Raw genomic sequence first — 22332 nt, 5'->3', positions numbered from 1 at the left:
AAACTTGATGTATATGGACTTTCAATCATTTGTATGTATCAGATTTGCTTTGACCCTTTAACATTTCTCTTATGGTTTGTTTCTGTCTTTTTATAATAAACCTTTAATTTTAGTTACTAAAGGATTGGCTGGCAGCGTGGTATTTTAGGTAAGATCCAAACTTATATTGATCTGGATACTGTGGCTGACCTTTTGGGGTCAGAAGGAAACTTTTTAGTAAAGAGCATAGAGTTTAAACAACTGGTCTCTTTACTGGACCTAGTGGCTGATTGGGAGCCGGAAACTGGAATGCAGTAAAGGGGGATGTGTGTATTAATGTACTGGCTTCTTGATAACCGGTTTGGGGGAATCAGAAGCACAGTTTGTGGCTGGTTGGGAAGTCTGGCTTCAGTGCCACCCACCAGTGCTGGGAAAATCTGCTCCCTTTTTACAGCCTGCCCTGACCCTGGCATTTTCAGGTGGCTGCCCCAGGCATGGAAGGGTCACACCCCTAGTAGGGCAGGGCAAGTAAAATGGCTCCCGCCTGAGGCAGGGCAAGTCAGCAGTCCAAGGCCTTAGGCAGGGCAGACAAACAATCTATAACCCTGGTCAGGGTGAGTAAATGGTCTCTAGCCCTGGCCAGGGTAAACAAACACATGATGGTCCTGGGCAGGACCAGTTAGCAGTCTCTAGCCTTGGCCCTTGCAGCAGGCCAGAGCGATCAAATAGTTTATGGTCTCCAAGGCTTCACTGGCTGGTAGGAGGTGACTACCCCAGGGGTGAGGGGAGAGGGGCAGGAGGATGCAGGCCCTCCGAACTCCACTGCATCCCAGTCCAGGTCTCTATCAGTGGCAGACTGATCTGCCACTGAGTCAGCAGGACTCCACCCACAACTTGTTGACCCGGCTGTAGGCCACAACACAACTGGATTGTTGTCCAGCTCCTCTGGGCTACTTCCTCTCCCCTTTCCCTGGAGTACCTGGTTCCCTGGATCACCTTTGGTCTCCTCTGGGTTTTCAGCTAGGATTAGGTTCCAAAAACCTTACCCGGCATTGACCGGTGGCAGGTCCGGTAACTCCTTGAGGTTGCTGGTGGATGGCAGCTCCTCTAGGTCTCAGGTGGCCAATGATTGCTCGGGGTCCCAGGCAGCAGGCACCCATTCCAGGTCACAAGCAGCCAGTGGTTGCTCCGGGTCCTAGGCAGCTCCAGCAGCTCCTATGCAGGGTTGTAGGTAGCCAGTAGCTTCGGCAGCCCCTCTCAGGCTCAGGCTGCCAGCAGTCCTTCAGTGGATGTCAGACTGGGTCCTCAAAGCGGGTGGAAAGGCGTCCTTCCTCTCCGGCAGTTTGGGTCTGACTGAGTAGAAGGCCTCTCCTTTTATATTTCCTGCTCTGCCCCCCCTTGCTTCCAGTGGGGCAGGCAGGGTTTTTCTGGCTCCACCCACCCAGAGGCGGGACCATCTCTGAGGGAGGCCACGCCCCCTCTCTACAGATGGACATCACTCATTTATTGAGGCTCAATGTCTTATTTACTGCACACTATTCACACTTGGCTCTGAATGCAGAATTAATAATATTCTCATGGGCTTTTAATAGCATTTATCACTACAGTGTGTGAATAGAATACTTCCTGAATTTTATTAATTATTTTTTCACAACATCCCTGAAAGCTGAGGAGTTTTCTCACCATTTTGCTGAAGAAATAAGGCACAGAGATTAAGATTAAAAGTTTCCCCATTAATTTTAGGTGCCACTTGAGATTCACAAGACCTGATTTTTTTTTATTTTTTTTTTCAGAGGAGATGGCGTCATTTAGCACTTCATATGTTCAAATCACAGTTCGTATTGACTTCAGTTGCAGTAGCTGTGACGAGGGTTGGTTGGGAATTTTCCAATGAAATATTTCTTATAAGAAAACTAATTTGTCAAAATAAAAACTTGTTGTGGAAATATCCAGTTCAGATGAAACTTTGGTTGGGAAGTTTTCTCAGATCCAGAATAGAAGCTCTGGTGGAGATGGGAGAAAGAAAGCTGTGTAACCCATAACAGCCTGCTGGTTGGGATGCTCACCTGTGGGAGACGCAGCTTCCAGTCTGTGCTCTGCCTGATTCAGAGCTCCTGGGAAAATAAATTAATTGTTTGTAAAACGCACATGGACTGTAGTGATGAACACTATTAAAAAAACCATGATGAAATTAATAATTCTGTCAGAGCAGGGTTTGAATAGTGTGTGTGGTAAATAAGGCAGGGGGCCTCAATAAATGAAGCAGTGTCTGTCGTGTACACTAAATGAGCCAAGTGTCCTTACTGAAAAAAATAGCATGTGACCATGTAATTGAGGATTGTATCATAGTGCATATGCACAGTGAAGCTGAATTAATATTGCACAAGGAACTGTAATTCTAGCATTTCCTAACTTTTGAGTGCTTCCCTTTGTACCTTCAGTGTTTCTGAGACAGACACAAAGTTGGAATATAAATTCCTAGACATTTACCCCCCCCCCCACCCCCACCCCAAAAAAAAGCCATCTGGAAAAAAAACAATACATAGTGTGTCATCATACTGACACCCATAAGGGATGAGAGCAGGGCTGGAACCTTCAGATCCATCACACAGACCTTTGACATGTGAGTTACTGGAGGGACTGAGAGAATTAAATTGTCATCCCGTATGTGGACAAGCACTGGAGTGGAATGAGACTTGATCGTTGCCAGTGGGTTTCTGATAGCAGAGAAATGGTGAGACTCAATAATCTTGGGTTCCTGACTATGTTCTGAAAAAGTGTGTGCTCCAGTGGGCACCAACTCTTATGCCCCATCACAGTCCTGTCTCTGTTACATCTCTGGCTTCTTGTCCAGGTTGCCATCTTCTTGCCTACCCAGTCTCCGCTCCTCAGACTTCTCATTGTAGTGTTCGTATCCAGTTGGTTCCAGTCTCCTTCTCACCTTCCCCAGGCTCACTGTCCAAGTCACACACTCACTTCCAGTCTCCTTGTGAAGCCAGCCCCAATAACTTGTCCCCAATCTCTTTGCCCCACCATTCCTATTTTTCCCCATCTGATCTCTCTCCCTCCTTGAGCTCCTTATTCAAACTCAGTGCTCCGCACATCCTATCACTTATTCCGTAGCCCAGTCTCTTTGCCCAAGCAGTCAGCTCCTTGTCACGTCTCCTCTTACATCCACTTTAGTTCCAGTCTCCTTGTCTAGCTAATGCCAGTCTTCCCCTCCTGCCCCCAGCTTCTCATCTTATGTTAGTATTCTTCCCATGACCCCCTAGCCCTCCTACCCTTTTCACTTCCCTAACTGGCTTCTAATCCTAGTCTCCCCTTCCTTCCAGCTCCTAGTTTCCTTGCCCAGACAGTCCCATTCCCCCCACTCCACACTCCAGTCTGTCGCACCAGGCTCCTTGCCCAAATCTACATCTTTTGCTCCCCTGGGTCCAGTTTTTGTCCCTTCTGCATTTGAGTCTGGCAGCTTCCTTCTCCATGCTGCCTGGGGGACAGCAAGGGGGTCAGTTAGAGCTCAGGCGTGACCGGCTCCATGCTCTCAGTTCAAGGGGCTGGGCCCACCCCATCCTGGAGCAAGTCTGACTGACAGGGGAAGAGTCCATCTTCACCTCTGTAGCCCTGTGCAAGGGAGAATAATACTCATTTGCTCTGTGGCAGATGGTGTGTGCACAGTCCGGTCAAAACTAGGAACTGAGAGGATGGAACATGCTTGGTGTGGATGGAATTTTGGAATTTGGTTACTTAAATCAAAGAAGTGTTTTTATTGGGCATGTACAAGTTGTGATTTCCTTTCCCCTCCCACCCCTTCCTGCTACCCCCACAAAGGGCTTATAACTTGGGTGGGGGGGTAGGGAGGAGCTCACAGTCCATAGCAAAAAAAGTGCATCTCTGACACAGGCCAAATTTCAGGTCCCAGCTCCAAAGCATGGGTGTGCTAGAGCTGTTTAAAGAAAAGTTGGCTGTAATGCTTTAGATGTGCGCATAGCATATTTTTCCCTAGCCACATTGTTGGAAAGGGTTGAACCATGTTTGCTGAATTTTTTTTAAAAAAATTGAGTCTCAGGCAACTTCTGTCACGGAAAAATTCCAGCCCAAATGCTTATAGTTTCACAAAGCTATAAGCAACTGAAAAGAGTCTTATAATAGGAAGTGTTGGCCAACCTTTATAATAGGTAGCATCATCAGCCCCACCTAGAATATATATATACATTTTTCTTGCCTGCAGAAATAATGTTATTCTTTGGAAGATTTTATTTTAATCTTCTTAAAACCTGTTCAGCATTCATCTTTTATTTTACGAGTTTTAAGCAGTGTACTTCCCAGCTGATTACTGGAAAATGGAGAATGGCACTCTGCATTTTAAATAACAGAGATTACCATATTCCATGGTACAAGGCACACTCCTATGTGTGTCTTTTTCAGTGACTTCTGTGGGTATAAATATTACCATAATAAGAGGAAAGAGGTTTTTAGGCAGAGTTACTGGATCCAATCTGATATGACTCTTTCATATATTAATATGCATCAGAAGATAACTTTTTTTAAACCAGGCAGAGCCATTTGTATCTTCTTTAATGTGTAGATCCTGCAAGTGCTTAATCACATGCTTAATTTTAATCATCTGAGTAGTTACATTAAAATTTCTGGAACTTCTCACTCAAAGTTCAAAATTTATATTTTTGCAGGATCAGGGCTGAAGAAAGGTTTCCTGCATTTTTCAGTGAAACAATTCTCTACATGGATTTCACAAAAAACCTTGATTTTATTTTATACTATTTAAAGCAAATGCTGATGTATTTCTCTTAAGATAAAGTGTTTTTAAATCTGCAAAGATTTTTTTCTACATTTTGCAGACGCCACCATTTGCTGAACGGATATTAAGGCTATTATTCTCTAGTCAATGAAAAACTAATGATGATTTAATTGGGAGATAAAATATTTCCATTACTTTGATAAATAATTAACAGTAGCAATGCAAATAGTCAGTACATGCTCAAGAACTGCACTAGAGGTGGAGAATCTTATTTGAGATCCACAATAAATTTAATACTCTTATTCCAGAAAGATTAACTGATTTTCTTAAAAATATATTTGTATGTGTAAATTTCTTGCAGCTGATAAGTACAGATGTATATTAAAAAACTGACTTAATTATTCTCTACACAACTGGGTATTTTTAACCTTTTAAAATATCAAGTTATATTTTTTTCATTTTAAAACAAAAACCTTAATAAATTTAGCTATATAGGGAGAAACTTTTTCAGAGATGTAAAAGGGACCCAAGGTCCAACAAGATCTAGGTATCTAATTGTGCATTTTGAACAAATGCTTTTCAATGCTAATGCTTTCTTTTTCTCTTTAACATGTTGGTTTACTTCCTCCCTTATCCTCAGACCTAGTCCCACAAAGTCACTGGGATGTCAGTGTAATAAATCTGACTTCATAGTTCAGTGGTTTGTTCTTAGTGTTATCCTGAAAGAGACTTGGACCAAAACTTTTTTAAAATCTGTATCCATGGTTAGGCTCCTAAACCCATAGCTAGACTTTTTAAAATAAGTGGCTTCATTTTCAAAACCATTGAGAATCCCACTATTCACCTGAATCTCGCTAGGTGCTATGGGGTGTACTTTTGAAAATCAGGTCACTTATTAAGAGATTGACTTTAGGCACCTGTTTCTGAAAATCTTGACTTTGTTTTCAGGTTCTGATTGTAGTTCCTCCCTTCTTTGTTCACTTTCTCTCCATGATAAGTATGTGAATTCCAATGGTGTATTCAGTATGCATCCATAATTTTAGCTTGAGTGGCTGTAGCTTCAATGTTTGCTACAAATCATGCTCTGATTTGGGAATATGGATTAGGATTAGTGATTGGAGGGTTTGATATTACTACTGTTTCATAGATTGATCATTGATTCCTGTGCTTTGAGGTTGAGTTATACTTCTCCTGCCAGGGTAAAGGATACATTTTGATGATAAACACTTGGATGTTAATGGAGCCTGTTGTTTGGAGGGCTTTGCAGGAGAAATGGGAACTGATGGCAGATGATGTAAAATATCTATCTATAAATAAAACAAATGGAGGAAAGGAGAAGTTGATAGTAACAAATATGAATAGGAAGGTAAGAACTGTAGAAAATTGATAAGGGAAGCAATAGGATGCAGGAAGACAGCTGTTGGCTATAGATAAGGACAATAAGGAAGAGTTTTTTAAAGTATACCAGGAACAAAAATGAATGCCAACAATGATATATGTCCATTACTAGATGGAAATTGTAGAATTATCAATAATTCAGAAAAGGCAAAAGTATTAAATATTTCTATTCTGTATTTGGGGAAACAGATGATGTAGTCTTATCATATCATAACTCTCTCTATTCCACTAGTATCTCAGAAGCAATTACTAAAGTTAGATATTTTTAAATTAGCAGGTCCAGATAACTGGCATCAAACAGTTTAAAAAGAATTGTCTGAGGAAATCATTAGACTGTTAATATTGATTTTCAATAATTTTTGGAACACTGGTGAAGTTCCAGAAGATGGGGTGGGGGGGGGGGAGCTAATGTGTCAATATTTTAAAAGGGTGAACATGATAACCCAATAATTAGAGTCCTGTCAGCCTGACATAGACCCCAGGCAAGGTAATGAAGTAGCTAATGTGGGACTCTATTAATAAAGAATTAAAGGATGGTAATATAATTAATGCCAATTAACATGGATTTAATGAAAACAGCTCCTCTCAAACTAATGTGCTTTGTTTTATTTTTATGAAATTGATTTATAAAGGAAATACTGTTAATGTAATATACATAGATTTCTGTAAAGCAGTTGACTTGGTATCGCATGATGCTTTGAAAACATCAGAACAATATAAAATTAACAGGGCACACATTAAATGGATTAAAAGCAGGCTAACTGAAAGACTACACAATTTGATTGTAAATGGGTAACGTATCAAGCAGGTGTGGGTCCTTTAGGGTTTGATTTTTGGCCCTACACTGTTGAATATTTTTATCAAAGACCTGGATGAACATAAAAACATCACGGATAAAGTTTACAGATGACAATAAAGATGGGTAAGTGATAAGTAGTGAAAAGGACAGGTCATTTATTCAGAGTGATCTGGATTACTTTGTAAAATGGGAGCAAGCAAAAAATGTGTTTTAATACAGGTAAATGTAAATGTATTAATCTAGGAACAAAGAATGTAGCCATACTTACAGGATGGGGAATCTATTCTAGGAAGCAGTGACTCTGAAAAGGATTTGGGAACCACAGCAGATAATCAGATGAACATGTGCCCCCAGTGTGATGCTCTGGCCAAAAAAGCTAATGAAATCCTTGGATACATAAGCAGGGGAATCTCAACTAGGAGTTAGAACTGTATTTGGCACTGGTGCAACAGCTGCTGTAATACTGTGTCTTGTGTCCACACCTCAAGAAGGATGCTCATAAATTGGAGAGGGTTCAGAGAAAAGCCACAAGAATGATTTAAAAGATCAGAAATCATGTCTTAGACCCAAGGAGTTCAATCTATTTTTCTTAACAAAAAGAAGGTTAAGGGGTCATGTAATTAGTCTACAAGTACCCACACAGGAAACAAATATTTTATATCAATCTAACAGACAAAGGTATAGCACAGTCCAATGTCCGGAACTTGAAACTAGACAAATTCAGAATGGAAATAAGGTGTAAATTTTTGAGAGGGTAATTAACCATTAGAACAATGTACAAAGGGTTGTGGTGGATTTCCCATCTTTGGCAACTTTTAAATCAATATTGTGTGTTTTTCTAAAAGATCTGTCCTAGGAATTATTTGGGTAAATAACCTGGCCTGTGTTATACAGGAGGTCACACTACATGATTGCAATGGTCCTTTCTGACCCTGGAATATAGGGCAAGAACAAGATTCCCCCCCACCTCCCCAAATGACCACTCCATCAGTGGATTTTTTTTAAAGTAGACTATCTAATTAGTTTTTGTCCTCTGATATTAATTGAAAGACTCCTTGGATATATGCGTGTTATACCAATAAAATAAACAGCAGGATCTTATTCAGGGGGACAAGGCAATACGCCATGTTTATTGTGAATATAAAAATTTCAAAAAGCAATTGCCTACACACACAGGTCTACAAAGATGGTGTATAATTACCAGCCTCAGTTGCTCGTGTTAGTCCACTGGACAGGTGGCTAAGCACGAGAGAAGGAGCAGGGGTCTGCTGGTGAGCACTGATGCTCCTGGACGATCTTCATCTCCTTCGTCTCCTTTTTATAGGAATAAGCTCTTATGCCGCTCAATGGGTTCTGCTTCATCATGCTGCATCTGCATCCTGGTGTGATTATCAATCACCTGTGTTTTGCAAGCATGACCATTGTTGTTTTTCATAGTTCATCTTGTTTTTGTCCTTCAAGGCAGATCCCAGGGTCATCAGGGTGAGCAGTCTTTGGCTGTTGGGTCATAAAAGTTATCTTCACTCCCTTGAACATGGAGGCTGGCTCCTTTTCTCGTCACTCTCTGGTTCTTACCTACACACATCACTCATTCATCTATTCACACCCTAATCTCTTAACATTTACTTAAAAGTTGTAACTGGAAGATACAAGTGTCCTTCAGAAACAATAACATTTCTCTTTATCTAAAACATTCACTATTATTACAAAACATCCTCATTTAACATTAGATCTTTCTGTTTCAGAACGTTTGCTGATGTTACTTTAAGCAGTGATTTTAAAACATATGTTCTTCAACAATAGCAACAGTTTCAGAGAATGATCTTTGGTAACTTTACAAACAGATGTTAGTTTTGGACAAACAGATGGTGGTTTCAAACAAACTTATCAATAATGAACAGATCACCCTACATACTCAAAATGCAAAGCCTCACAGAGACTGCTGTGGTGGTTTGTCACGTACTGAAAGAATAAGGGTATTTCACATAGAATCAATATAACAGAATCAAGCTTTGGGCTTACATGTGCTGTGGTTTTGTTCTCAGATGTCACCCTGGTATACTGATGTGCTTTGAAAGGGAAGCTGGTTAGAGGGCTGATGGCAGAATTCTGCCACCAAAACTGAATTTTGATGTTGTGGCGATGTTGGAAGAAAAAAAAATTTTTTTGTACATAATCTCTACTGTTGTGGAGGTAAAGATTTAACTTGCAGATTGCTTGCTTAATCCAGGCTTTGATTTTCCTCAAGTCTAATATCAGGCAGTTGCTCTTTTGCCTCAGTGGATTTCTCATATCGGGTGCTGTGCAAAGGGGATGATGGAGAAGAATCCAGCAAAGTGGAACTAAGGCTGTTAAAAGGCTTAGTGAGGAGATACTGGCTGAATTGCTTCCAGTATGCTGATGCCACCCAGCTCTGTATCTCTATCTCCTTCAGAGAGCACAGCTGAAATTAGGCTAGAGACTATTTTTGCAAGCAGTGGCCTTGATGTGCTTTCCATGTTAATAATATGCAACACTGATCGTACTACACAGTGTGAGAAGAATTAACCTTGGTATTTTTAATGCCAAAAGGAGTAAACACCAATCGAAAGCCAGCAGGTTCAATCTCCTTTTCATGAAAATGGCATATTAAAACAGCTGTTTAGCTCCCCCAACCCCCTGTGGTCTGAACAGTTAATTTGATAAAATTTGAGGGAGTTTTTCACACAGACATTTAATTAAAATGAAATTGCCATCATTGTTACTGGCTACACAGAAGCTACTTTATGTTGATGTTATTCTAATACTTTAATATGCCAGGATTGAATTTGCATTAGTATGTTAGTATGACTTGAATTATTTTTGATTGAATTCTTTAACTAGAGGCAAATGCAGGCTGCAGCATTAAGTACTTATGGGAAAAGATGTTTAGCCAGAGTCACCCCTTCTTTTGCTTTTTTCTCTACTGTATTGGGCTGTTTATAGTCACTCATATTTGAAGTGATGGGATGTTGAAAGGACTACCCCTTCAATAGAACTCCCGAAATAGTGTGGCAATCTAAAGGTGTGTTTTCCCACCAGTACCTGGGATTTACAGAGTTAGCTTCCATTATTGCTCATTGGAGTTACTAGTGCAAATTTCGCATCTATCAGGGGAAAAGTCGATCCTTTAATCTATCATGTTAATCTTTAAGACATTCTGTATTTTAATAATTTCTTCTGTTGAGTATAAAAGTACAACACTGTGCAAGAGCCCTCAAGCAGCAACATTCATCAAAGGAACAGTTCCTAGTAAGTGCTGTTGTCTCTGTGGCAGCAGGAATGGCTGAAGAAGAGAAAGGTAGAGCAGGGGAGCCTATGATTATGATTGTCCTTGGATTTTCTAAGGAAGCAAAATCAACTGACTGAGTTTCGGATTCCACACTGTGCAAAGTACTTACAAAGGATTGAGAGCGTGGTACTGAGAGAGTGAAGTCTCCTGTTCATTGACCGAACAGGGAGAGCATGAGCAGCAGCAGTGCTAGCTTCCACAATGTCCTGCCACTTCCAGAGAGTGTCTATTGGCTGTAGGACAGAATTCAGTCTCTGTGGCCCATTCAATTCTTTTATCTCACTTCTGAGGCTGCCAAGAAGGGCAACAGTTGACTGCAAAAATAAGTTTCTATCAAAATGATCTACTTGAGATGGAATGTCTTTTATATAAATGCCCACCAAATGGCATACCTGGGTCTGAGTGCAGAGGGAAGATATAGGAGTGAAATGGCATTTTTGGAATAGAATTCACTGCTGTTGAAACAGCACTCATATCACTGTCAATATGGCCCTCTGGATAGCCATCCAGCACCCAAAATAAATTTTAACGTTAGTCTGAGAGGTGTACTGGTGACTGCTTGGATCACAAGCCTCTTTGGGATTGGGTGTGAACGCACCCTTTGCTTAAGATGGTTGTAAAAACCACTTAAGGGGCCACACCTATAACAAGGCCTTTTAGGGCACGTCTGCACACTGCAATTAGATACCCACAGCTGGCCCTGTGCCAGCTGATTCGGGCTTGGGCTGAGGAGCTGTTTAACTGTGGTGTAGATGTTTGGGCTTGGGCTTGATCACAGGCTTTCGAACCTTGCGAGCTGGGATGGTCCCAGATCATGGGCTGCAGCCCAAACCTTCATGTCTATGCTGCCTCTTAGCCTGAGCCCCACGAGCCTGAGTCGGCTGGCACAGGCCAGCCATGGATTTTCAGTTGCAGTGTAGTTGCAGTGTAGACCTGTAGTCTGTCTGAGCATTAACACCATCTGGGTGGAGTGTTTCACTGGGTATTGTTCCAACCAGTGGCACAACACACGAACTGAGAACAGACAAAAGAGAGAAAGAGAGGTTGAGGCAAGACAGCCAAGCGGCAGCCTGTAGCCACTTGCTAGAGAGAGAGCTTTTGGGTCTGGTGTTAGCTTACAGCCCAAAGCCTCTTTAGCAAAGAAAATGCTCCTTTCGTTCTATTTCCCTCCTGCTCCAGAGATGCACAATTTTATACGTTCCTTGTAAATAAAGAAGATCGCATCAAAGAAAATATCAGAGTCCATTAATTTCAATTTTCATCTGGAACGTTCCCAGGAATCCAAACTTTGACTTGCCACTCAGGTCACAAAGGAACAACAATATGATAAGACATAATCTTGCGTACATAAGAATTACCATATTGGGTCAGAACAAAGGTTCATCTAGCCCAGCATCCTGTCTTCTGACAGTGGATGTTAGATGCTTCAAGGGAAATGAACAGAACAGGGCAAGCAAGTGATGCATCCTGTCATCCAGTCCCAGCATCTGGCAGTCAGAGGCCTAGTTACATCCAGAGCAAGGTGGCCATCTTGGTTAATAGCCATTGACGGACCTATCCTCCATGAACTTCTCATTCTCTTTTGAACCAGTTATAGCTTTGGCATTCAAAGCATCCCTAGCAACAAGTTCTACACATAGGTTGACTGTGTGTTGTGATTCAAAGTGAATAGTGCTAGGAGAAAAAAAAGTTGTATTATTATTTAAACAGGCAGGTATCTTGTACCCTGGCATTATTTGTGGCTATTCATTTTATTGGTAGGCTAAATAATGACCCTTGGTTACAGGGGAGAAAGTAATTTCTTATTTGTCTGCAATAAACTTCACATTGTCCTAACTAATACTGAGGAGAGTTGGGCTATGATTAGAAGGCACAGAATAACTGCACATTTGCTTTATAGTCAGGGCAGGGAGATATAACATGCTTGCCCATTTTTGGCATTTCTCTTCCCATGTAGGAGCCAGAAACATTTCTGTAGCTCTGAGAGTGCCCCCGCAAGCCCGTTGACTGTTCGGATAGAAGTGTAAAGATGGTTCCCCAACACGTGTGTGGCTGTATAGATGTAAATCTATCAGTATTTTGGCAGGTTGTGGATTTAGGTGTTGGCAAAGGGAGGTTGTCTCCTTTCCTGAACCTCCCATTTGCATGGAGATAGGATCTTTGCCAGGCTATCAGTTAGGAGTGTCCTCTTCAGCTCCACAGAAGGTCCCTTTAGTTTTCCTTACTCAGTGCTGCACTGGACTGATTTAGAGGTGCTGACTATTTCCTCCCGCATGTCAGTCTGCCCAAATTCTGAATAAATCATAAATCTTTGGTGAATCAGTTGGCTTTTGAGGTTTGCATGAAATCTAACAAAAAAGCTACCAACTGCATCTGAGGAAGTGAGCTGAAGCTCACGAAAGCTTATGCCTGCTGAAATTAAATGTTAGTCTTTAAAGTGCTACAGAAATCTCGTTGTTTTTGCTGTATACAGACTAACATGGCTACCCCTCTGGAACTCTTCCAAGATGAATCTATGTAATTTGAACTGAGTTTCAGTAGTTTTCAGTTCTTTTGTGTCTGAAAGTGAAATGAAATTCATAGAAGCACAGGGGAAGGACAACCAGAGATGAGTTTGTATGAACACCTGTGAATTCAAACTGCCAAATTCTACACAGCTTTGTGTTTTATTCATTTACATTGTAATGCTGTAATTGTAAAATTGGCTATTAATTTCAGTTAACATCTCCATGTGGTTTATATCTTTAAAATATCAGATTAATCCTTAAACATCAAAAACCAATTTAAAAGAAAAAGTGGTTTTTATTGCCTTTTCCATAACAATAGGAAATGATATTTTAATCCTGTAATAATCCCTGAGATGGGATTAAATTGGGCTGGATGCTTCAGTGACATCCAATCCAGACAATAAGAGTATTTAAGTGAGTTTTAGCATACAATAAATTGATTAATTTTGTCAGGATGCAAAATTCCAGACATGCTTACTCCAGTGAACCTGGGTTTTAGCTCAGCCTGAGTAGTGAGCTCTTTGTGATGTATAGCAGCTCAACAAGGGAGAGAGAATCAATGGCAAACTCAATCTGGACTAAACCATGCTCAGTGCAGAGAGAAAAGGATGACCATCTATTGGGGGAGCCATGGCTTTGGATTATTGGAACAGTTATTAGGCCAGAATATGTGAAACTGGACACATGTTCCTTATCTCTATTACAAACATTAGCCGTTACCAATATTGGGTGTCAATAGGTTCAGCTGCACTGGTACTTGACTTGGTCTAACTGCAAGTGTAGAAAAGAACAAACCTACGTTTGGCACCATTTTGGTAAGCATTGTTAAATCTGCATACCCCCAATTACAGTGTATAAAAGTAAATCATTGGAAACTGAAGCTTAATCTGGCATACCGCCAAAATGCTTATTCAAAACCAGAAGACAATTTAGTGTACGGTACAGGCAAAAGCCAATGCTATTGGAGTCAAAATGTGATTTAAAAGCTTCTTTATGTAAGTAAAATGCTTTCTCCAGTTATTATTTTTTTTTCCTGTAGCCTTTTATACAAGCATTTTGGTGGTGGTCTTACATTTAGCTTCACTTTTCTTAAATTAGACTTAATGCCGTTTGAGAAAGTAGGTACCACTTCCTAGATCCAGTAATGTAGTGTTTGAAATTCTATAACCATTCATGTAAATATAATTTTCAATGCAGCATAATGAATATTTAACATACTTTAGAAGCAGTATTAGGGGATTTTCTCTTGGGAAAGAGACGTTTACTTTTACAGTCCATTTTTTGTCTGTATTATTTTTTGTCTGTAGTATTTTGATTCACTAGTACTTCCCCACATCTGGCTCTAGTTAGATCCTACAGTAATATTCAGTGAGACCGTAAGACAATGGAAGTTTTGAAACTTTGTTTTTAATGTCTATATCACTTAATTGCAATACACTCTAAATAAAGAATCCTTGAAGACCACTTGAAAGCTTCAGCTGGCATAGAATACAAATGCTAACTAGCTTAATATTTGATTAGACACAGATACCAACTGCAATTGACTCACAGCTGCACTGGCTTTCTGTCTGTATGATGGGATCACCAAAAAAGTTGATTCCAGTTTTAGAGAGAGTGCTAGTTCTAGTGGTATTCCCCATTTTAAATGTCTGGAACATTTTTGAAACCTGTGATATCTCCAAAAAACTGAATAAACTTTGAAATCTACATTGGGTGTTCCTTAAAATGTCAACACTGACCAGTAATGAAAGCGGTGCTGGGACTCGAGCAGTGCTTTTTTTTTTTTTTTTTTTTGACATTCATAACTGATGCAGCAAGCTCAAAGGTGCTGGGGCTATGAACTGTCAAGCCTAGACTGCTTGCACAAATTAAGCACTGACACTGACCACGATATTACATGGGGCTTTATAGACTATGGTTATTTGAGAGACAATCTCCTCTGCACTGCTGCAGAAGTTGGGATCAATCCAAGCACTGAGTTAACTATCTCTAGATTTGAATACCTGTAGGTGGAAAGGTAGGGTGTTGGCTTCTGTTGCACCAATAGAAAAACTGAATTCCAGTCACCACATTTGACCTTCAGGTTTCAGGTTATGGTGCTGAACCCATCTCTTCTTCTATAGACTTTGCTTTAAGAGAGGGGTGTATGTGTGTGCGTGTATGCATGCGCACTTATTTAGTTTTTTCAGAGTTTTTTTTGTTTCATTAGTTAATATGGTTTGTGTTGTGTTTTGAGGTGTATAGGAACCATGCTCGTATGCTACTGGGAATGTCTCATCCACTAAAAGTAAATAGCCCTCTTGTGGTGCACCTTACAAGTTTAGAGATTGTCTTGAGGGGTCGAATAATACTTACATCTGGGAATTGGTTCTTCAGCTCAGTTGGCTAACACTAGCATCCTTCTCTTAATGCACATACTCAGAATGGGGAATGGAACACCGATCACGAAAGTGTTACCACGAGTTAGGCAAAAGTTAGGATGATTACTGATCAATACTCTATTCCAGCAACAAATTGCAGCCCTCTTTCACGTGAAACGTGCATGGGTTGACTGCAGTCAACAAGGTGGTAGCTGAAGACAGTAATTTAAAGAAAAATACCTTACTGAAGTGAGATTTCTGAAGGAATTTATTTTTTAATTAGCAGAATACATTTACTAGTGAACTGTATTCTTCATACAGCCGCCACAAAACTATTTTTAGAGCCAGAGAGAGGGACTGGTTATGGATGAGGGGAGATCACTTGGTGATCTCCTCTGAGAGACACTCAGCTCTCTGCTCTACTTATGTGCTTCAGGCAAAGTAAAGCTTGCAGATAAGACCAGCAATTTAGGAGTTTCAAGAGCAGCTCTTTCACACTGTGGTGATTGGGGGTAATAGGAGGAGTAAGGGGAAACCAGAGGAGGAAAAAATGGGGGGTAATGGAGAGAGAACTGGAGTTTGGGGAGATATGATATGGGGATAGTGTGGAACAATATGAGGAGGGACACAAAAGGAGGTGGTCATTTTTCTGAAAAATCACGGGGGGAGTGGAAGAATAGTCTAGGGGTTTTTTTTGAGCTTTTTTGCAAACTGAAAAGGCAGAAAATAATTTTTCAGGTCGAATGAAATGGTTTTTAAAGCTTTTTTTTTAAATTTATTTTAATAGTTTTTTCAAAAGTAGATTTTAAAATGAAAAACGGTTTCAAATTGAAATGTTTCATTTAAAAATGTCTTAATGTATGTCTAACCTTTTATTTGATCAAAATAAGTTTCCTTAAGCGTGGATGTTGGAGGAAACAAGGGGGAGACTTGCTTAAGTTTTAGCCAACATGTTGATAGCAGCCTTGAGTACCGGCTGTATTGTATTGTAAGTCCTTTGGAGACATTCTTTCACAGATTTTTGTTTATCTTTGACCTTGGCGATCAGCATGCTTTTCTGACTTCATTTCTGGTTCCCCTAGAAGTAACAGAGCAGCAGCATCTAATATTGGAAAAACAATTGTGACAGAGCTATAGGAAGAAGAAAGCCAATACCTAAATACATTTTAAATTAAAAACATGTGCCATCTAAAATAATTTCATTTTATCAATTTTATTTTTTACTGAATATAATGAAGCAGTTAGAAAAGCTGGGAATATAGAAGAAACCTTCTTTAGGAGCCTGGGAGAAAATAAAATTTCCATTTTATAGCTTCAGCATTCTTTTTTTTGTTTTTTCTCTCATTCAAAAATTAAACCAGAGAGAGGAAGATGCAACTGTACCCTCTATTTCAATAATACATAAATATACTTCAAAGGGACATTAGCATATGGTTTAGAGTTAAACACAGGCCTACATGTTTTTTGTGAATCGGTGCTGGGAATAAAAAAACGTTAAAAGTTAATATAGAAAAGGAAAAACAAGGGCAGCAATTAGTTGGGCAAAATAAATCTGTCCTGGAAAAACCTACAGGATACTGGCAGCTTGGCTGACATGATGGGTAAGGAAGACTATTTGAAAACACTGAAAGGCCCAAGACAATATGTTTGAGGCATTCCTTCCAAAGTCCATTCCAAACACTATGAAATCCTTTTGGATCAACAAGGAAGTGTGCTATTAATCCTCCTCTGTTCATAAAAAACTAAACAAATATATGTTCTCTTCTTTCCTAATCCTCCTGGATTTACAGCAAAGAGTGTACAAACTTCTGGAATGTGCCTGGAGAGAGGAATGATCATACAAAGGCTATTGAGAAACTACATTTTAACTGTGGAAGTCTCATTTTGATGTACTGAGAGTGTAATAAAACCACATTAATGTACCATGAAAACCTGAAGATGTCAGTAGACTGAGATTAAAGCATGTTATTCTACACTTTTTCTGGATTTGAACTGAAATTAATCACATGTATTTTAAATAAAGCTGTTTGGGAATCTTTCAGCTAATAATTGACCTTATAATAGCCATTGCCCAGAGATTAGAGCACTCCTTTCAGGTGTAAGAGACCCAGATTCAAATCTATGCTCCAAATCAGACTGGATTTGAACCTGGGTGTCATAACCACTGGGCTATTGGCTGCTCTGAGGAGGGAAAAGGGAGGGTGTTTGTTTTTAAGAAAAAACTTTGAAAGATCTTGGTTTAATTCCAATGTTGAAAACAAGTTTTGAAACCTCAATCTTTTACAAAACAGAATTTTTATATCATGTCCAGCCCTAATTTTAAAAGAGAGATTGTCCATAGCTATAGTGTACTAATATAATAAATGTTACCTCTGTGCTGATTTTCAACTAGAAAGGTCCCATGATAACTTTTTTATACCTATTTATACTTCCTTCCCTGGAGCACTGAAATTCAGTCACCTCGGGGATGAAATAGAGCATCTGGTTAACATGCAGTCATTTAGGATAGGAAGCGAGAAGGAATTAGCATGATGATGAACTATAAGGGGAATTTAGGCAGGCTGTATGTAATTACCCAAGCTAGACATTAGCTAGGACATTGGTGATGACATTGCTATTTGTGCAAATCCTACAATGGGATCTTTTAGTGACTCCGAAGGATAAAGACCTTGGTTTTGCTTCTTACAGCCTTTTCAAGGTTTCAGCTCTGAGGTTTCTGTAGGAGTTTTGACCAGGTCTAACTTTTCTTTGTTTTTGTGATTGGAGGAAATCATAGCCCTAAGTATTATGGATAAAATATGCTTTGTAACCTTGTCACAAAATGTTTCATAGCTTGTGAAAACATATATTTGAAGGAGGTGTATTACATGTTATGAAGAAAACTCTTCAATAAAAACATTTTTTCCGCCCAAAGCAGAGTAAATTATTCTGATCCATGTAATCCTATTCGGGTGAATCACATTTATACTCAACAAATAATACCTTTTGAGAGACATAAAAATCTATTTTCTAGTTCTTTGGAAAGTTAGTCCAATTGAGCATGCAGCTTAGATAATGTTACAGTCAAAGAAAACTTGACTATATTACAGCTTTCAGAAATGCAATAATTATTTGGGAAAACCACTGTCTTGCATTAATATATGTACCAAACTTTTAAGGAAACATTAAAATAAGTAAAAGAGCTTTGTCAGATATGAAAACCTTTTCAGACTGTCCAGGCAGGAGTCTTCTCCATTGAGATTATTACACTTATCACAAGCATGGCTTGCTCTGAAAAAGAATCCACCCCTTTCACCCATGTATGTGTGTCTCAAGCATACAGAAAAGGCAGTCAAGGCAACGTGCTCTTGCCCTGGTAGTGCATGGCAGTGTGGAGGGTATTTAGCAGAAGAAATGGCCAAAGAATATTAATGGATCAAGGAAGCAGTCCTATGCTGTATCTACACTAAATGCACTACAACATCACAATTGCAGCACTGTAGCTACTCTGCTGTAGTGTAGAGGCTTGCTATTGCAATGGAAGGGGGTTTTCCATTGCTGTAGTAAATCCAGCCCCTCAAGAGCTGGCAGCTGGGTCAATGGAATAATAATTTATTGACCTCCTGGTGTCTGTAAGGGGATTTAGGTCAATTTAACTACATCTCTCAGAGGTGTGAATTTCTCAGGCCTTAGTCTGAATGTGGGCACTAGGCCGTCAGTACTTCTATTGTTTGAGATAATTAAGATTACTGAGGATTAGCACTTCATATTTTTATATTTGAAAAGTATTTTGCAAACATTACTTAATCTTCACAAGTCCCTGCCCAATATTTAAATAGCAGCATTTTCATTTTACAGATGTGAACACCTCAGTGGTTATCCCTTCATGTAGTGGTTAAATGACATGGCAAAGGCAGCACAGCCAGTTATTAGCAGACCCTGGAGTGGAATTGTGGAGTCTCTGGCTCAAGGGCGCCAGAACCTTTGTAGAAGGGGGTAGGGGCAAGCAACATGTAACTGTGGCTAGTGGGGGTAGGGGGGGCACAAATGAAAGGGTCTGAGGGGGCATGTGACTGCCCCATGCGTTGCCTCTTCCTCTCCCCCGACTCACTTCAGCGGGCGGTCTGCAAAGCAGGCAGCAGCCCAGGGACCCCAGCAGCAGGGAAGGCAAAGCAGCCCTGTTGGGCTGGGAGGGGGGAGAGGAAAGGGAGAGATCTGTCGGCAGCCAGCCGCACTGCTGCTTCCTCTATCCTAGCTCTGCACGGACCCACAGAAAGTGCAGTTGCCTGGGGAACCGCTGCCTCCTGTCCACTGAGGATCCTGGCCAGAGGTGTCCTGAGAGATCTGTGGGGGCATGTGACCCCACTTGCGCTCCTCCCCCCACTCGGCATCGACTTTGCAGCCAAGGCCGAAGTGGATCCTGCACCCCCTTCTCCTCTAACCGTGCACTGCCTTGTGGCCCTAGCCCCTCTCCCCACACAGGTGTCCCTGGGCACTTGGCTCAGCAGCCCTTCTACCTCCAGCGGCTACATATGACTTGCTGGGAAGCAGCTGCGCAGCCCGTCCTCCTTTCTGTCTTTCCCAGTGCCACCAGCCACTGTCCAGTAGTGCAGCACCATGATCGGATCCCCCACTGCAAAGCACAACCCCTGCTGGTGCTGCTCCACACCTGCCCGAGCTTGTAGTTCGGGAGGCCAACGCCTCCTGCCCCCTCTCCCCCTCGCTATGCCCATGTTAAAAAGTTTGGGGGGCCATGGCACTCTGCCCCTCAACCCCCCCATGCCCTGGCTTCTATCTTTTATACTCCATCTCTTGGACCATGTTCTCTTGTGTGCACATATGCTGCTTTAGACATAAACCAGCCTCCGAGGCAATAGATGTGTATTTCTGAAATTATAATACTACCATAATAATGCTTTGATTCGTCTTTTTTTTTTCTTGCAACATCACATGCATTTTATTAATCTAAAAGCAGGGGCTACAGAAAATTGAGCTGTCTGAACCATAAGATACTGAATGGCACAAGCATAGAGTTAACTCTATAGCTGTATTAAAGTCAATTCATTAGGAAGCCACTGGATGCCAGAGAGTTTGTGTGTGCTCTGCTAATCTTACTGAGGCACAGAGAAGAATAAATGACTTGTTCTTGGTTATACAAGAAGTTTGTGATTGAGCTAGAACCTTAACCCCATCTTTTGAGACCCACTCCAGTGCCCTATCCACTAGACCATCCTCCCTACCATAGGATGCTAGCACAAATATGAGCCACAGATTCAACAGGCCACTTTTAGAGCTGATTGTTTTACTAATGTCCTCAAGTACAATTGATATTTCATGCATTAAAATTCCTGGCATTGGGCCTGTTTTATCTTTTCTCTGCATTATCTCTCCATTCTACCCTCCACTATGTCAGGTTGGTGATGAATCTGCTGCTGGCTGGTGGTAACGTGTGGTGATAGCAAATTAATTCAAACAGCCCTCAATCCATGTAGGAATAGCTGTGTGGAACAGAACTGCTATGTGCCTCTCAGTGCTTTTCTTCTTATTATTAATGGGGGAGGATCAACATTTATTAAACCATTTACAATATTTTTTGTGTGTCCCTGACACAAAATAGCCATAAGGAACTGTTAAAGTGTTAAAATACATGTGCAAATCAAACCTTTGCCACTAAGGGCTAAAACTATACAGATTAGAAGAATGATGGATAGTGGTATTTAATTTATGGCAGCTCTGGACAGCCCTGTTGGCAGCAAATGCATGGTGTGATTTGGCTACTCACCTTTTGATGAAACTGCCTGAAACCAGACAATATTCAAAGAGAGGACTTCTAAACTTGCCAGCTGCAATATTTCATATTGGATGCCTAGATTAATGCTGGAGGCATATGGTTTATTTTTTGCAAAGGATATAATATCTTGAGTGAAGTTAAATAGTAGTCTCCATATACAATATGGAGCACGCAGTTCAATATGTTAATTCACACTATATATTTTTAAATCAAGTGCAGATGGAAAGAGTGATTTAGCCACTTGGAGATTGAAGTTCCGCATCCATGAGGGGTGTGTGTGTGTGTGTGTGTGTGTGTGTGTGTGTCATGGTCAGTGTTAGTCCACTCTCTTCTCCACATATCCTGTACATATCCTGTTTTTGACATACCACCAATGGAAACAAGATAATCCATGACAATCCAATCCTTGGCCTGTCTGCTGAGACTCCCGAAAGGGTGGCAGCCAGTGCTAGCAGTGGTGTTGATCTTTTGTGATGGGAACACCTGCCCAATGAACTGGACTGAGACCATCAAACTAACTTTAAGTAGGCTTGCAGTTGTCAAATGGTAATAGTTTATTATCTGGATTTCAGGATGCATTTAAACTGGTAACCGACTACAGGTGAAAAGCTCTATGCCCTGTAGCCAATGCCCTTGACCCATCCATTTCTAGTATTGTATAATATGTTTTTATTAATGATAATATGAATATAATAGTGTGAATGATGACTAGCTCAGAAATATTTTTGCACTGTATTTACCTTGCGGGCAATGATACTGTACAGAGGGAGCTGGAGCATAAATAAGCCTCTAAATTTTCAGAGTTGCACTAATGGGAGTTATTAGCTAAAGCCCATGTAACTCTGAAAATTTAAGAGAATTATCTGTGCTCCATTCAAAGGCTTCAGCTTCCTCTATATACTACCTTTGTAATTATGTTTCCTGCAAGGAAAAGCAAAACTTAAAAATCCTCTGAGTTAGTTCATATAACATACATTCTCTTCACATTTTCATTGCTTATCAACAAATGTAGACGCTGTAAATAGGTTTTGCTTTTAGAAGGTCAGTTTTAATGCTTGCATAATCCTTGACAAGTTACATTTCTCACATCTGTTGTAATATGAATGGATGAGCTATTTATTAGTCTCTTTGATGGTGGTGAGTGCCCAGTGCCCACAATCTGCATAAGATTGTTGTGCTAAATATTCTATTGCTGTTTTTTTTTTTTCCTTTTTGGTCTGTTCCTCCCATCTCTTTCTATTGGGATTTTCCTACAAACTTTGACTATCTTTTTTGTAGCTGCTTACCTGACTGCATTTCTACCGGCTGCAATGATAACTGAAAAGCCTTGCCTTTTGCAAAGTAAAATGTAATTGTGGTACTTTTAGACATGTACCTGGTGGTGAAAGTTTCATTCTCTCATCTCAAAAGAGGATGTTTATGTCTGATAGAGCTCTTTGCCTATGGACATATT

At 40.5% G+C, this 22332-nt stretch overlaps 1 long non-coding RNA gene across 1 annotated transcript in view; it reads left to right on the top strand.

The window, feature by feature from the left end:
- LOC137154669 (uncharacterized) overlaps nucleotides 1–17084 on the top strand; it is a 52558-nt gene extending 35474 nt beyond the window's left edge. The window contains exon 2 of the long non-coding RNA XR_010920270.1: nucleotides 16900–17084. This is a non-coding gene — a long non-coding RNA (uncharacterized lncRNA). The remainder of the gene's footprint in view (nucleotides 1–16899) is intronic.
- The last annotated feature ends 5248 nt before the right edge of the window (nucleotides 17085–22332 follow it).

The sequence above is a fragment of the Emydura macquarii genome, unplaced genomic scaffold, assembly GCF_026122565.2.
Source record: "Emydura macquarii macquarii isolate MOO-44397 ecotype Brisbane River unplaced genomic scaffold, CSIRO-AGI_Emac_v2 contig_1263, whole genome shotgun sequence".
Classification (NCBI taxonomy): Eukaryota; Metazoa; Chordata; order Testudines; family Chelidae; genus Emydura; species Emydura macquarii.
This window is presented reverse-complemented; position numbering and strand designations above follow the sequence as displayed.